Consider the following 18,007-nt stretch of genomic DNA (forward strand, 5'->3'; position numbering starts at 1 on the left):
GCTATATCATGGCTAGGCATGATATTCCATTTATGACACTTGAAGTAGATTTTCAACTGGAAAAGTTTTTTTATAAATATGTTTACCTCAAGAAAATCCATCAAACATATTTTAATGCCACTTTGTCTCAGTGACGAGTATTTCCTGAAGTAAGTGGTACCTAAATTAAAAATGAGGCAGAACTTACTTGGATAAACTTGGTATCCAGGTATGGTAATTGTCCTTCCTTACATGTGCCTCCACGTGGTGCTCTTCCTATTGATGGCACTGACTACATAGAATTTAAAAACATAACTAAGAAAAGAAATGGAATGGATTCTGGAGAAACAGTTGAAATGTTTTTTCTTTAATATTGTGTTAATGAGGCAAGTTGTTGCTACAAAATTAACAACTTGTACTTGTTTTGGACTCAAAACATAGCAACATGTCTGAAGCTGCTTTTCAAAAAAGGTGGGGTAGTTCAGCCATTGTGCAGGATTAGGATAAGGTGTGGTGGTGGGGGGTTGGTGCTGAGGAGGGACAGAGGTGGGAATGCGAAATAGGCCAAACTGGAGGAGACTGCTGAAGTAAAGACTTGCATTTATATTGCACCTTTCAAAACGTCCCAAAGTGCCTTACAGCCATTGAAGTACTTTGGAAGTATCTATCTATCTATCTTAGATATATAAACGAATCGATCTGTCTGTCTGTCTGTCCTCGGGTGTACGTCTGTCCGGCTATGCGCTCGAAAGTTATAGAGCGTACCTACGCGCGCGTTACCTCCAAAGAAAGCTTCCGCTTCCGGGACGGTCGTAAGCGTATTTACTTTTCGGTCGGACGAAAATTGTTCGCGCCTTATGCAAAAAACCTTCAAAATTAAACTCATTATCTGCTAGCATTGATTGACTGACGTCAAGGTTCCACCAATCCTGTGCCGTCACGATTGACCAATCCTACAGTACAGTCCCCTGATGGTTGGCCAATCGGTGTGTGTGTGTGGGCGGGACTAATCGTTTTCATCTCGGGGATGTGGCAGCCATTGTTTCACTGCTTCCAGCTCAAACTACTCTCCTTATCCAGCTTTGAAAAAGTTAGTATCTCTTTTAAAAATAACATAACATTTACCAAAAACGTTTTATAAGTACTTTCACTTTCATCTTTCAAGGTATTAAAAGGTAGAAATGTTGCCCGGCAACAGCTTGAGAGAGGGACACAGACAGGGCCCAAAAGCCTGGGACTCGATTTAAAATGTTGCCCGGCAGCAGATTCACAGAGGGACAGACAGACACGGCCTGAAAGCCTGGTACTTGATTTAAAATGTTGCCCAGCAGCAGATTGAGAGAGGGACACAGAGACAGGGCACAAAAGCCTGGGACTCCATTTAAAATGTTGCCCGGCACCAGATTCACAGAGGGACACAGAGAGGCCCCAAAGCCTCGCACTCAATTTAAACCGCCCGGCCCAAAACAGCCCTGGCAAAGCCGGGCTCCCCCAGCTAGTAATCAATGTTGGAATGTAAGAAACACTGCAGTTAATTTCCGCACAGCAAGGTCCCACAAACAGCAATGTGATCATGGCCAGATAACCTGTTTTTAGTTGAGGGATAAATATTGGCCACCGGGAGATCTCCCCTGTTCTTTTTCAAAATATTGCCATGGGATCTTTTATTTCCACCTGAGAGGGTTTAATGTCTCATCTAAAAGTTGGTACCTCCAACAGTGCAGCACTCCCTCAGTACTGTGCTCTGGTCTGTGGAGTGGGACTTGAACCCACAACCTTCTGGCTCAGAGGCTACCAACTGAACCACGGCTGACACGTAGTAGGGTTGGGTGAGGCCATAAAGAGATTTGTGAGCAGGATATTGAAATCAGTGTTTTGGGGACAGCAAGCCACTCGATGTTGGCTCAGGTAAGGGTTGGCTCAGGTAGGGGTAATAGATGAACAGAACGTGGTGACAGATGAGCTGCAGAAGTTTGAACTAGTTAAGTGTTTAAGTAGGGTTCGAGCACAGAAGACTGATGAGACTATTGGATCCAATGGAAAATAAAATCAGGCGGAGTGTAAAATGGACTGCCGATGCACTATCTGCCGTTTTGCACTACCCCCCAAGATGGGTTTCACCCTCTGAGCCTGGAGTTCACAAAGGCAAGGGTGAGGGTTTCAGCAGCAGCCGGTTTGTTAAAGGTGGAGGTGGGCAATGTTATGAAGGTGGAAATAGGCAGTCTTGATGATGCATCGGATATGGAGTTTGAAGCTCCGCTCATGGTCAAACAGGGCATAGAGGTTGCACGCTGAGGTGTTCAGTTTGACCAAGCAGCCATGGAAGGAGATGGGATCGTTTGGGATTGGGGGGGGGGGTGGGTGGTGGGGTAGGACTCTGGTATGCAGTTTCTGGAGAGAGATAAACAGGATGGCTTTGGTCTTGTCATTGTTAAATAGAATAAAGTTTGAGGCAATGTTCCTTTTCAGTTGTGTGGCCGAGCATCACTGCAGCTCCGACACAGCCGGCTCTTAAATAGGAAAACCGCGCATGCGCGGTATTTTGAATGGGCCGCGCACCTAAAAAAAAAAATTAAAAGGAACATTGATCCTAGGTCACCCACAATTTGATATTCGGCAAAACCGTGGTAATTGTGGACTTGAGGGTAGTAGAGTTGGATGTTGTCAGCTTCCATAAGTTTGCTGACTCTGTACTTGGAGATAACGTCATTGAGGGGCAGCATGTAGACAAGGAATAGAAGGGGCCAAAGATGGAACCTTGGGCATTCGTAAGGTGACTGCGGGCATGGGAGCGGAAGCTATTGCATAAGATTTGTTGGTTATACTGGGACGGGCAGAACTGGATTCATGCAAGGATGGTGACAAACTGGAGGAGAGATGAAGGAGAATTGAATGGTTGATTTATGTTCAAAACTATGGGGAGATCTTGAAAACGAGGACAACAGCCACGGTCGCAGTTACGATAGATGTGTTTGGCATTTTTGGTATGTGTATCAGCATAATAATTGTATCTATTGGTACATCAGTTTTGCATACTTCAGCATCAGGGTAGCCACAGGAGAGAATTCAACAGGGAGTTTTATATAAAATCAAGCAATTTATAGACATAAGCTTTGTAATTATAATTTTAATAGAGACTTCCTGAAAATGGTAATATGTTTCAGTAAAAATCATGAACAGAAATCTGAAAGCCCCAGCATTTGAAAATTTTTTGGAGTGGGGTCAGTCATTTAGGACTGAGATAAGGAGAAATTTCTTCACTCAGAGGGTGGTGAATCTTTGGAATTCTCTACCCCAGAGGGCTGTGGAGGCTCATTCCTTAAGTATATTCAAGACAGAGATCGATAGATTTTTGGATATTAAGGGAATCAAGGGATATGGGGATAGTGCAGGAAAGTGGAGATGAGGTAGAAGATCAGCCATGATCTTATTGAATGGCAGAGCAGGCTCGAGGGGCTGAATGGCCTACTCCTCCTATTTCTTATGTTCTTATGAATGACCACCTTAATTTGTAGATGGTACTAAATTCCAGTGAAGTTTTCTTCTATTCTGCATTACTTATTTGTAAGAAGTTGAGTGCTTGCTGGAAGCCGAGCAAAGGAACACCCTTCCTATGGGCTGAAGTAGTTACACTGCCAAAATTGAATGCAACTTAAATAGAAACCAATAAATTGTATATGACTTTTTAAAAAAGTGTGTATTAAGAATTTTGACTACGTTTGTAGGCTACTGAAACTGAGATTTGCTTGCATTTTTAGGTACTATAACACTATAAAATCCAATATACATGTGAAAGTGACCTTTATACCAGCTGGCATAAGATTGTTCATAATGAGACACACATTAAATTTCCATGTTTACAAGTCATTTAAAAACGAGGATGTAGTTTGTGCAATGGACTTTTAATTAGTTTTGACTTTGAGAAATAGCAAGTAGTTGTACAATGCAACTTTAAACATATTGGAAATATTTTAGCTTGAAAAGGTATTACAGGTAGACTATCCTTTATCCGCACTACCGAAAACCTCTAAAAACCGCAAGTTTTTTCGTGGAGTGTAAGTCGTGCGCACGACATGACCCGAGTGGCGCCAAACATGACAGGAGTGGTCCAGGAGCTCTGCCTTTCCCTGTGAGCAGGGCAGAGGGTCACAGAGTTCCCTCCTGGGTAGGAGATTGCAGGCCGAGCCGGGCAGTGTGAAGGAGGTACTGGGAGAGTGAACCCAACAATACAGCGGCCCGTCCGATAGTCTTTTCCCCCCCCCCCCCCCCCCGAACTGATTTGCGGGCCAGCTTAGTGTAGGAGTCAGCCGATATCCGGCTTTCCCACAACTGGCGGCGGCAGTCGAGCCCCAGACCCCCGCTAAGTCAAGGAATTCAGAAACGGAGCAGGGGGAGCCGGACACCTCGATCTAACGGCAGAAATCAGCAGCCGTTTTGTTAGGTTTTTTTTCTTCCCCTAGCATTTTTTTTAAACAGTCAGGCTGTGGAAAGAGTCTCTGTAGCTTAGCAACAGCTTCAGAGACGCTTCCAAGGCAGGGCCCGAGTGTTTACAAGCTGTTGCTAAGCAACAGTGTTTGTTGCCAGATACGGAGATGAAAACTTTCTGAAATCCGAAAACCGAAACACAGCTGGTCCCAAGGTTTTCGGATAAAGGATAGTCTACCTGTACTTACTATTCATCTTTTAGAAAGAGAGTCTACTTTTATTAATCTTCTAGTTACTGTACCTTGAATTATAAATATGCATTGTATGATGTGCCATCAATGTGAACTGACTATTGGGATTAATTTTCTTTAGCAGAGCAGCCACTATATTAGTGATTTGTGCCACTAACTTTTAAATCAGTTTATATTATAAGTACTTTTATAAGTGAAAATGGCAGCTGTCAGAGGGGAGGAAGAAAGTATTTCCCCTTTGGTCAGATTTATCAGAACATAAGAAATAGGAGCAGGAATAGGCTATACGGCCCCTCGAGCCTGCTCCACCATTCAATAAGATCATGGCTGATCATCGACCTCAACTCCACTTTCCCTCCCGATCTCCATATCCCTTGATTCCCCATGAGTCCAAAAATCTATCTATCTCTCAGTCTTGAATAGACTCAAAGACTCAGCATCCACAGCCCTCTGGGGCAGAGAATTCCAAAGATTCACAACCCTCTGAGTGAAGAAATTCCTCCTCATCTCGGTCTTAAATGGCCTACCCCTTATCCTGAGATTACGGCCCCTAGTTCTAGACACTCCAGCCAGGGGAAACAACCTCTCGGCATCTACCCTGTCAATCCCCTTCAGAATCTTGTATGTTGCAATTAGATCACCTCTCATTCTTCTAAACTCCAGAGAGTATAGGCCTATTCTACACAATCTCTCGTCATAGGACAGCCCTCTCATCCCAGGAATCAATCTAGTGAACCTTCGTTGAACCTCCTACAAGGAAAGTATATCCTTCCTTAGTTAAGGAGACCAAAACTGTGCACAGTACTCCAGGTGTGGCCTCACCAAGGCCCTGTACAATTGTAGCAAGACTTCCTTACTCTTATACTCCAACCCCCCTGCAACAAAGGCCAACATGCCATTTGTCTTCCTTATTGCTTGCTGTACCTGCATGCTAGCTTTCTGTGTTTCTTGCACGAGGACACCTAAATCTCTCTGCACACCAACATTTAAAAGTTTCTCACTATTTAAAAAATATTCTGTTTTTCTATTCTTCCTACCAAAATAAAATAACCTCCATAAAATACTCCATCTGCCACCTTACTGCCCACTGACTTAGTCTATCAATATCCCTTTGCAGACCCTTTGTGTTCTCGCAGCTTACTGTCCCACCTAGCTTTGTATCGCCAGCAAACCTGGATACATTACACTCGGTCTCTTCATCTAGGTCATTAATATAGATTGTAAATAGCTGAGGGCCCCAGCACTGATCCTTGCTGCACCCCTTTAGTTAGAGCCTGCCAACCTGAAAATGATCCGTTTATCCCTACTCTCTGTTATTTGTCCGTTAACCAATCCTCTCTCCATACTACTGTATTACTTCCAACCCCATGAGCCCTTATCTTGTATAATAACCTTTTATGAGGCACCTTATCGAAAGCTTTTTGGAAATCCAAATATACTACATCCACTGGTTCCCCTTTATCTACCCTGCTAGTTACATCCTCAAAAAACTCTAATAAATTTGTTAAACACGATTTCCCTTTCATAAAACCATGTTGACGCTGCCTAAGCATGTTATGATTTTCTAAGTGCCCTGATACCACTTCTTTAACAATGGTTTCCAGCATTTTCCCGATGACTGATGTCAGGCTAACTGGCCTGTAGTTCCCTGTTTTCTCTCTCCCTCCTTTCTTGAATAGCGGTGTTACATTTGCTGCCTTCCAATCAGCTGGAACTTTCTAGAATCTCGGGAGTTTTGGAAGATCAAAACCAATGCAACCACTATCTCTGCAGCCACTTATTTTAGAACCCTAGGATGTAGGCTGTCAGGTCCAGGGGATTTGTCGGCTTTTAGTCACGTTAGTTTCTCTAGTACTTTTTCTTGAACTTAACTTAATTAATATAAGTACTCGCCCTCATTAGACCCTTGGTTCCCTATCATTTTTGGTATGCTTTTTGTGTCTTCTACAGTGAAGACAGCTACAAAATAATTGTTTAGTGTTTCTGCTATTTCCTTATTCCCCATAATAATTTCTCCTATCTCAGCCTCTAAGGGACCAGCATTTACTTTTGCTACTCTCTTCTTTTTAACAACATAAGAAATAGGAGCAGGAGTAGGCCATTTGGCCCCTCGAGCCTGCTCCACCATTCAGTAAGATCGTAACTGATCTTCTACCTCATCTCCACTTTCCTGCACTATCCCCATCTCCCTTGATTCCCTTAATATTCAAAAATCTATCGATCTCTGTCTAGCATATACTCAACGACTGAGCCTCCACAGCCCTCTGGGGTAGAGAATTCCAAAGATTCACCACCCTCTGAGTGAAGATATTTCTCCAAATCTCAGTCCTAAATGACCGACCCCTTATTCTGAGACTGACACCTGGTTCTAGACTCCCCAGCCAGGGGAAACATCCTCCCTACATCTACCCTGTCGAGCCCTGTAAGAATTTTGAATGTTTCAATGACATCACCACTCATTCTTCTAAACTCTAGAGAATATAGGCCTAGTCTACTCAATCTCTCCTCATAGGACAATCCCCCCCCCATCCCAGGAACCAGTCTGGTGATCCTTCATTGCACTCCCTCGATGGCAAGTATATCCTTCCTTAGGTAAGGAGACCAAAACTGTACCCAATACTCCAGGTGTGGTCTCACCAGGGCCCTATATAATTGCAGTAAGACGTCTTTACTCTTATACTCAAATCCTCTTGTAGTAAAGGCCAACGTACCATTTGCTTTCCTAGTTGCTTGCTGTACCTGAATGTTAAATTTCAGTGATTCTTGTACAAGGACACCCAGGTCCCTCTGAATACCAACATTTCCTAATCTCTCACCATTTTAAAAAAGAATCTGCTTTTCTATTTTTCCTACCAAAGTGGATAACTTCAGATTTCTCCACATTATATTCCATTTGCCATGTTCTTGCCCACTCACTTAGCCTGTCTATATTCCCTTGAAGCCTCCTTGCATCCTCCTCACAACTTAGATTCCCACCCAGCTTTGTATCATCAGCAAACTTGGATATATTACATTTGGTCCCCTCATCCAAATCATTGATATAAATTGTGAATAGCTGAGGCCCAAGCACTGATCCTTGCGGTACCCCACTAGTTACAGCCTGCCAACCTGAAAATGAACCGTTTATTCCTACTCCCTGTTTTCTGTCCGTTAACCAATCCTCAATCCATGCTTGCATATTACTCCCAATCCCATGAGCCCTAATTTTGTTTAATAACTTCTTGTGTGGCACCTTATCGAAAGCCTTCTGAAAATCCAAATACACCACATCCACTGGTGACCCCTTATCTATTCTGCTAATTACAACCTCGAGAAACTCTAACCGATTTGTCAAACACGATCTCCCTTTCATAAATCCGTGTTGACTCTGCCCAATCCTATTATTTTTTAAGTGCCCTGTTACCACGTCCTTAATAATAGATTCCATCATTTTCCCTGCTACTGATGTCAGGCTAACTGGTCTGTAGTTCCCCTTTTTCTCTCCCTCCTTTCTTAAATAGTGGGGTTACATTTGCTACCTTCCAATCTGCAGGAACCGTTCTAGAATCTATGGAATTTTGGAAACTGACAACCAATGCATCCATTATCTCTATAGCCACCTCTTTCAAAACCCTAGGATATAGGTCATCAGGTCCCGGGGATTTATCGGCTTTCAGTCCCATTAATTTCTCCAGTACTATTTTTTTTACTAATACTAACTTCTTTCAGTTCCTCATTCTCGCAAGAGCCTGGGTTCTCCACGCATACTTGTACAAGCTCTTACAATCTGTGTTTATATTTCTTGCTAGTTTTCTCTCATTCTATTTTTTCCCTTTTCATCAATTTTTTGGTCATCCTTTGCTAGTTTCTGAAACTCTCCCAATCCTCTGGCTTACTACTATTCTTCGCAACATTATAAGTTTCTTTCAATCTAATGCTATCCTTAACTTCTTTAGTTAGCCATGGATGGATCACATTTCCCGTAGAGTTTTTGTTTCTCAATGGAATGTATTTTTGTTGAGAATTATGAAATATTTCTTGAAGTGCTTGCCACTGCTTATCTGCTGCCATACCTTTTAATTTATTTTTCCAATCTGCTTTAGCCAACTCTCCCCTCATACCTATGTAATTGGCTTTATTTAAGTTTAAAACTCTTGTTTCGGACTGAGGCAAGTCACTCTCAAACTTAATGAAAAATTCTATTGTATTATGATCATTCTGCCCCAGAGGATCCTTTACTATAAGATTGCTAATTAACCCTGTCTCATTACACAATACAAGATCTAAATAGCCTGTTCCGTGGTTGGTTCCAAGATGTATTGTTCTAGGAAACTGTCCCGAATACATTCCATGAACTCGTCCTCCAGACTACCTTTGCCAGTTTGATTTGTCCAGTCTATATGAAGATTAAAGTCCCCCACGATTATTGCATTACCTTTTTTTTTTTACAAGCTCCTACTATTTCTTGATTAATATCCTTTCCAACGGTATAGCTACTGTTAGGGGGCCTATATACTACTCCCACCAGTGTTTTCTGCCCCTTGTTATTCCTTACCTCCACGCATATTGATTCTACTTCCTGATCTTCAGAGCCGAGATCGTTTCTCTCTACTGTCCTTATGTCATCCTTTATTATCGGAGCTACCCACCCTCCCTCCATTTCCATTCTGCCTGTCTTTTCCAACCGTCAAGTACCCTAGAACATTTAGTTCCCAACCTTGGTCACTTTGCAACCAAGTCTCTGTAATGGCTATTAGATCAAACCCATTTATCTGTATTTGTGCCACTAGTTCGTCTATCTTGTTACGAATGCTTCGTGCATTTTGATAAAGAGCCTTTCATTTAAATTGTTTACCATTATTCCCTGCTTTGACCTTATTCTCTGCAGCACTGCTCCCGTTAAACTCTCTGTCCCTTCCTGTCACACTCTGCTTATTTTTAGCCAAATCGCTACACTGCTCTATTGCCTTGATCGTTCTCTTTCGATTTCTGAATTTCCCCTCACCTGACCCCTCCCCCCTTTTTTAGTTTAAAACCCTATCTACAGCCCTAGTTATTCGATTTGCCAGGACGCTGGTCCCAGCCCAATTTAAATTGATCCCATCCCGATGGAGCAGCTCCCTCTTTCCCCAGTACTGGTGCCAGTGCCCCATGAATTGAAACCTCTTCTTCCCACACCACTCTTTGAGTCACGCATTTAACTCTCTGATCTGTTTGACCCTATGCCAATTTGCGTGTGGCTCAGGTAGTAATTCAGAGATTATTACCCATGAGGTTCTGCTTATTAATTTAGACCCTAGCTCCTCAAACTCCCTCAGCAGAACCTCATTCTTACTTCTACCTATGTCGTTGGTTCCTACATGAACCACGACAACTGGCTCCTTCCCCTCCCACCTCAAGTTCTTCTCCAACCGTGAGGAGATATTCTTAATCCTGGCACCGGGCAGGCAACGCAGTCTTCGGGACACTCTTTTTGCAGCTGCAGAGAACAGTATCTATCCCCTGACTATACTGTCACCTACCACTACCACATTCCTTCCTTCTCCCCCCACTTGGCTGGCCCCATATACCACGGTGCCGTGGTCAGCTTGCCCATCTCCCTGCAGTCTTTTTCCTCATCCATACAGGTAGCAAGTACCTCGTACCTGTTGGACAAGGTTAAGGCTCCTCCACCACTACATCCTGGGTCTCCATACCTGCCTGTCTCGCAGTCACACTCTCCTGTCCCTGACCACTGACTAACTCTAAAGTACTAGTTAACCTAAAGGGTGTGACTGCCTCCTGGAACAAAGTGTCCAGGTAATTCTCCCCCTCCCTGATACATCGCAATGTCTGCAGCTTGGACTCCAGCTCAACAACTCTGAGCCGAAGTTCCTCGAGTTACAGACGCTTACTGCTGATGTGGTTGCTCGGGATCGCGATGCTCACCACAAACTCCCACATGCTGCAATTACGACACACCACCTGCCCTGCGATCTCTAACTTTGTTTTATTTATTCATTAATTAGTTCAAGCTTTTATTCAATCGATATTTTAGTTTTATTGTTTGATTATTTCATCTAGTTTAAGTTATTAATTTAGTAAGTACTAGCAAGTTACAGTTTCTCAGCTCTTAATTTAACCCCCTTCCCTAACTTGGAGCAAACAAAGCTGTAATACTCACCAACCAATCACCTACCTGATCTCCAGTTCAGGTGCTTCATGCCGATGTATTTTTGTCCATTTGATGCAGCATGATTTCCATTTTCATTATTGTGCATAGTTTAGTGAGAAAAATTGAGTATGTGCTATCCTAAAAGTATTGTACCATTTAATCCAAATGCGAAGGTTAAAAAAAAATAGCTCTTAGAAGGGATGTGGATGTGTAAATATGCAAACAGTACTGCTCTTTTAAGCCAGTTCCTGTCAAGTCACACATTTCTATTTTTTTTGTGTAAAGTGTTACTCTGTAATGTTTAAATTAACAATTATTACAAGTTTTTTGTTGTTACATTACCAGCACAAATAGGGGCAAAAGTACAACTTGATACTTGGCTATTTTAATTATTGAGTGCGCATTATTGAAATATCTACTGAAATAACATATTCAAATTAACTTTGAAAGCAAAATCTCTCCTACTCTGTGGGCGTAGAAGACTATTCTGTGCAAATACTCATAATCTGTGCAAAGGTATTTCATAATCTTTTGTGTACTCTTATTATTAGAGTAAAAAATGAACTCTACCATGGTGTTCCCCTGGGTGATGTGTGCTACAGAAAACATGCAGGAATCTGAGCTAAATTGTATGATTTGGAAATGTGTAGGAAAGTTTCAATTGAGACAAATGAAGTAAAGGGACAGGGTACTGAATTTGGATGATCAGCCATGATCTCATTAAATGGCGGAACAGGCTCGAGGGGCCGAATGGCCTACTCCTGCTCCGATCTTCTATGTTTCTAAAGTTGTCCTAGCCAGCTTGTGTTAGGATTGCAATTTATTTGAACTGAGTCAGCCTTTGCACTTCTTGTAGGAAAGGTTTGCTATCTAAAAAGAGATCAATTTAATTGATTTATATGCCTCTGATGCTTGTATTACGTTTTGTCAGGTTCTAAAGTATTCTTGATGTATTTTCCTCTCGTACATTATTGTGGGTCTTTGTCGTTGTGCTCCATTTGCTTTCACAAAATTTCTACAAATGTTTCTCACTTCCACCATATGGATAAATAACACCTTTAAAAATATGCATCCCTGACTCATCCAGTTCAGTCTCTGCAACTAACTAGTGAAAAGTATCCATACGTTTAGCTGAATACTGATTATTCTGTGTCTACCCAGCTCAGTTGGTAGAACTCTCGCCTCCGAGTCAGAAAGTTGTTGGTTCAAGCCCTACTTAAGAACTTAAGTACATAATGCGGGCTTATATTTCGGTGCTGTCTTACAGATGAGATGTTAACCTGAGGCCTTGTCCACTTGTTCAGGTGGACTTAAGAAATCTCAAAAGAGCAGGCTGGTGTCCTATCCAACATTTATCTCTCAATCAACACCTCAACACCACTAAAAATAATTGATTGTTTATCCATCTCATTGTGCAATCCCACTCCTCTTCTTGTTCCCTCATCCCTTTAATAGTCCCCTTTTTTAAGCAATAGTCTAATGCCCTTTTAAAATGGACTCTTGCTTCAAAATGGTTTCCGTCAGAAAATTCGACTTTATAACCATCCTCTATGCAAATAAGTTTTTTCTAACTTCCACTAATTCTTCTTGTGATCATCATAAATTTGTGCCCACTTAGAGCATCTTCACTGGAGCATAATGGCATTACAGGTAGACTATCCTTTATCCGAAAACCTCGGGACCAGCCGAGTTTCGGATAAAGGAGAATTTCGGATTTCGGAAGGTGGGTCGGCGGGGGGTCGTGCGCACGACTTACGCTGACGCTCAGCGTAAGTCAGTCGGGGTCGGCGGGGGTCGGGGCCGGCGGGGTACGCGGGGGGGGGGGGTCGGCGGTTGTCGGGGTCCGCGGGGGGGGTCGGGGCTGGCGGGGTCCGCGGGGGGGTCGGCGGTTGTCGGGGCCGGCGGGGTCCGCGGGGGGGTCGGCGGCTGGCGGGGTCGGCGGTTGTAGGGGCTGGCGGGGTCCGCGGGGGGGTCGGCGGTTGTCGGGGCCGGCGGTTGTCGGGGCTGGCGGGGTCGGCGGTTGTCGGGGCCGGTGGGGTCCGCGGGGGGGTCGGCGGTTGTCGGGGCTGGCGGGGGGTCGTGCGCACGACTTACCCTTTATCCGAACTTCCGGAACCCTCTAAAAACCGAAGGTTTTTTCCTTCAGCGTAAGTCGTACGCACGACTTATGCTGAACGAAAAAACCTTCGGTTTTTAGAGGGTTTCGGTTTTCGGAAGTCCGGATAAAGGGTAGTCTACCTGTATCAGTATTTACCTTATAATAACCCTGAAGACATCCGTCAGGTCATCCCCTTAACCTTCTCAGCTTGAGGGAAGATGTTTTAATTTCTCAAGTTCTTTTTATAAATGTAATCCCACACCCCTGGTTACAGCCTATAAAATCTATGTTGCATCTTTTCTGTTGCTTTTAGAATCTTCCTTAATAGGGAACCCAAAATTGTACACACGACCCCCAACTGTGGCCGAACTATGATCTTGTATAAGTTCAACATTACTGTCTTAGTTTTGTATTCTGTGCTTGTAGTTGCAAAACCCAGGATTATCTTTGCCTTTTTTATGGCAATATCTATTGATGTTGCCTCCTGTGTATCTTAACACCAAGGCCCTACTGTCTCTCCATTTAAATTCTTGCCTTGAAATGTAATTCCTTTCCCTGTTCTTGCTTCCAATATGTATTACTTCACATTTTTCTATATTAAACTGTATCTGCCACCTATTTGCACATCCTGCGAGCCTATTGATGTTTTCCTGGAGATTTTTAACAACTGTTATCACAACTTACCAAATTGGTGTCATCAGCAAATTTCAATATTGTTCCTTTAATTCCTAAGTTCAGATCATTTTTATAAGAGTGATCCCAACACAGACATCTCCAAAACATCATTCACCACATCTTTCCAGTCGGATGAAACTTCCTTTCATTCCTACCTTCTGCTTTCTGTCCTCCAGTCATCTCTCTATCCATGTTTCCACATTACCTTTAATTCCATGTGTCATTTACCTTTGCCATAAGACTCATGTGATATCTTATCAATGCTTTTTTAAAATAAAAACCACAGGCAATACAATTCCTTTATCTCTCTGTTTGTTCACAGAATTCTATAAATTTGGTTATGCACAACCTGCCTTTAGAAATTTGAACTGACATCTTAATTAACTCAGATTTCTCCAAGTGCTTAGTAATGTCATCTTGTATTATACACTCGAGTAGTTTAACAGAAACTGGAATACGACTAACTGGCCTATAATTCCATGGGTTAACTCGAAGTTCTTTTTGAAGAGGAAAGTCACTGTCTCAAGTCTTCTATCACAATTTGCTTTCCTAAAGTTTTTGAAAATTCTAGTGCGACCTCCAATAACTCTTCCCTCGTTTCCCTTAGGATCATCCGATCGAAGCTATTGGGTCCCGGTGATTTGTCTATCTTGAGTTTGAATAACTTCTTTACTGCTGCTTCTCTTTGAATTGGAACTTCAGCTAACTCTTCTACACTTACCTTTGTTGTTTCCACAATCCCAGTAATCACCACCACTATAAAAACTGAGCTGGAGTGTTTATTTGATACCTCTGCCATTCCTCACTCTCCACTGCAAGCTTGTCTCCTTCGTCTCTTAATATAGCAGTATACATTGTGTATCCACTTTCTACTAACTTGACTATAGAAAGTCTTTATATTGCACATTGTTTTTTGCTAATTTTCTGTCATATTTCATTATTTTTAATCTTCCTCTTAGTAGCTTTCCTATATTTAATTTTTCATTTTTATCATCCAGCAATACTAAATGGTTCTCCAGTTTCAAATCTGATCTAATCTCCCTCTTTATCCAAGGTACCAGAATGCTTTGATACATTCCCTTTATTACTTTACTAGAATATATTTGATTTGTACCTTCCCACTCTGATTTAAAATGTCCCATTTCTGACCTCCAGTTCTGTGTGCCAGTTTTTCCCTGCATTGAATCTGATCAACATCTCTATTTGCTATAATTTGCTTTTTTCAGTTGGGTACCTTTGTCCTCAACTTTTCTTTATCCTTTCCTTTCTATTCTTAGAATGAACTTAATTATGTAGCGATCAATGTTTCCCTGCTTTTAGGTTGCTACTTGCTCTGCTTCATTACTTTATAAAAAAATTATTCATTCACGGGATGTGGGCGTCACTGGCAAGGCCAGCATTTTTTTACCCTCGAGAAGGTGGTGGTGAGCCATCTTCTTGAACAGCTGCAGTCCGTGTGGTGAAGGTACTCCCACAGTGCTGTTAGGGAGGGAGTTCCAGGATTTTGACCCAGCGACGATGGAGGAACGGTGATATATTTCCAAGTCAGGATGGTGTGTGACTTGGAGGGGAACTTGGAGGTGGTGGTGTTCCCATGCGCTTGCTGCCCATATCCTTCTAAAGTGGTAGAGGTCGCGGGTTTGGGAGGTGCTGTCGAATAAGCCTTGGTGAGTTGCTGTTGTGCATCTTGTAGATGGTACACACTGCAGCCACGGTTTGCCAGTGGTGGAGGGAGTGAATGTTTAAGGTACTGGATGGGGTGCCAATCAAGCAGGCTGCTTTGTCCTGGATGGTGTTGAGCTTCTCGAATGTTGTTTGAGCTGCACCATCCCACTCCTGACTTGTGCCTTGTAGATGGTGGAAAGGCTTTGGGGAGTCAGGAGGTGAGTCACTCGCCACAAAATACCCAGCCTCTGACCTGCTCTTGTATGTGGCTGGTCCAGTTAAGTTTCTGGTCAATGGTGACCCCCCAGGATGTTGATGGTGGGGGATTTGACAATGGTAATGACATTTGAATGTCAAGGAGAGGTGGTTGGACTTTTTTTTTGTTGGAGATGGTTATTGCCTGAGACTTGTGTGGCACGATTGTTACCAAACCTGAATGTTGTCCAGGTCTTGCTGCATGCGGGCACAGACTGCATCATTATCTTAGAACCAAGTCAAACAACGCTTCCTTCCCTGTTGGTGAAGCAACCTAATTACTGAGAGAACAGTGCACAACACACTGCAATAAAAAAAAAACATTCTTCCAACCACAAACATTTCCCTCTATCAATCTTTTTCTGGATAATTAAATCCTAACATTATAACTCAATTATTAACACACCCCTCTCTAATTTGTCTACAAGTTTAATTTGCAATTTTCTTTCCACTGTTTGGATAGTCTATAATATACTTCTAGTAGTTTGACCAATCTTTCATTCCTCAGATCAATTGAAAATTATCCTGTTTGGACCATTCATTTTATAAAAAATTATGCTTTAGTGTTACGATATTGTCTAATTGATAGTGGTTTTATACTTGGGAATATTTAATTGCCAGTCATGCCCCAGCTGTAGCCAGAAGAGTTAAAAGAAAGGTGAACTGAAGAAGTGTGTTTGCTGCCATATTTTGTTTTTGGCATCTGCTTCCCCCCCCCCCCCCCCCCCCCCCACCAAGTGTGCTGGTACCCAACCTGTCCACTTGAAATCAAACAAACAATTCATCAACCCTTTCTCCCTTCATGTTGCCATTGTAAAGAACATCCTCTTTGATCATCATTGTCCTTTAGGATGTGCATTACACAGTACTATATTTTTAATAAGAGAAATATTTCATCAGCTGAAGTCACTTAATCACCTATTTTGTGCTTTGGAATATAAAGGTCCATGAAAATGATGAGGCGGCTCCTAAGCAAATGTGACATTGTTATCTTATAAATATGCTTGAAATATTTTTTCAGGCCTACAGTTAAAAATGTGTAAGTTGTATTCTTAATTACAAAACACACTCTTTCAAGTATTCAGCAGAAATGAAGAAAAACAATTATTGAAGGGTTATAAAATTTAGAATCTAAAATGTTTGTATCTTTTGCTTGCTTGGCTGCAATATGTTTTTTTGTGGAAAATGTGTCCACTAGAGACCAGCAATGTGACCATTCATTTTTTTGTCTTGCCCCTTTGATTTTAAAAAAAAACTACGTGGAACCATCAGCATATCCAGATTCCTCTTGTACGATAACTTGACACCTCAGTAACTTGGGCTGCATAATCCCATTGTTATAGAAATTAGTAGTACAGGTATTCATCAAAGCTAATAGATATTTTAAAATTGTTTTTGAATACATTTTATGTTGGAATTTTAAAACAAAAACCTTACTGAATTTAATTGTATCGAACCTTGGTTAGACCACACTTGGAGTACTGTGTACAATTTTGGTCGCCATATTCTACAAAGGGTATAGAGGCATTGGGGAGGGTGCAAAAAAGATTTATAAGGATGATGCCAGAAATGTGAGGGTGTACCTGTCGGGAAAGGACAAACCGAGAAGGCTGAGGGGTGACCTAATAGAGGTCTCCAAAATTGTGAAAGGTTTTGATAGAGTGGACACAGAGAGAGTGTTTCCACTTGTGGGGAAACAGCAAAACTAGAGGCCATCAATATAAGATAGTCACCAAGAAATCAAATAGGGAATTCAGAGGATAAGCATATGAGGGAGAAGGGAAGAGAGGATTATGCTGATAGTTAGATGAGAAAAGACGGGAGGAGGCTCGAGTGGAGCATAAATGTCGGCATGGACTGGTTGGGCCAAATGGTTTGTTCCTGTGCCGTATATCCTATGTAATTTGAAGCGTTAGCTTTTTATTTCAATGCTATGTATACTCCAGCCTGATGACCATAACTGCATATTTTTTGGTCAGCCAGGTATCAGACTCCAGTTGCTTAAGTGTCTCCAAAGCAAGCTAATGAAAAATTCATACAGGTGGAATATCACTTTGGCTGGTGAGAATTTTCTTCCAGGAGTTTTTAAAGAACCTGCACATGCACGTTGGGCTGAATGGCTGGCTATTGTAAGCCATGATCTCCGCCCCAGACCGAAACCGTTTAAGCTCTTTTTTGAAGGGACACAGAGAATCCACACGAGCCGACAGCTTGTTGTATAGGTCAGCCATCCACTGGGAAAAGAAAATCTCAACATCTAACCTAGTTCCACCCTTCTGCAACTTAAACACATAAGAACATAAGAAATAGGAGCAGGAGTAGGCCATTTGGCCCTTCAAGCCATCTTCGCCATTCAGTAAGATCATGGCTGATCTTCCACCTCATCTCCACTTTCCCTGCACTATCCCCATATCCCTTGATTCCCTTAATATTCAAAAATCTATCGATCTCTATCTTGAATATACTCAACGACTGATCATCCACAGCCCTCTGGGGTGGAAAATTCCAAAGATTCACCACCCTTTG

The 18,007-nt window shown here is 42.3% G+C and overlaps 1 protein-coding gene across 2 annotated transcripts in view; it reads left to right on the forward strand.

The window, feature by feature from the left end:
* The window catches only part of rngtt (RNA guanylyltransferase and 5'-phosphatase), a 440,634-nt gene that overhangs the window by 175,803 nt on the left and 246,824 nt on the right, over positions 1–18,007 (forward strand). The window lies entirely within an intron of this gene.

Source organism: Somniosus microcephalus, chromosome 9 (genome assembly GCF_052327205.1).
Source record: "Somniosus microcephalus isolate GS21.2 chromosome 9, FLI_Smic_1.0, whole genome shotgun sequence".
Classification (NCBI taxonomy): Eukaryota; Metazoa; Chordata; class Chondrichthyes; order Squaliformes; family Somniosidae; genus Somniosus; species Somniosus microcephalus.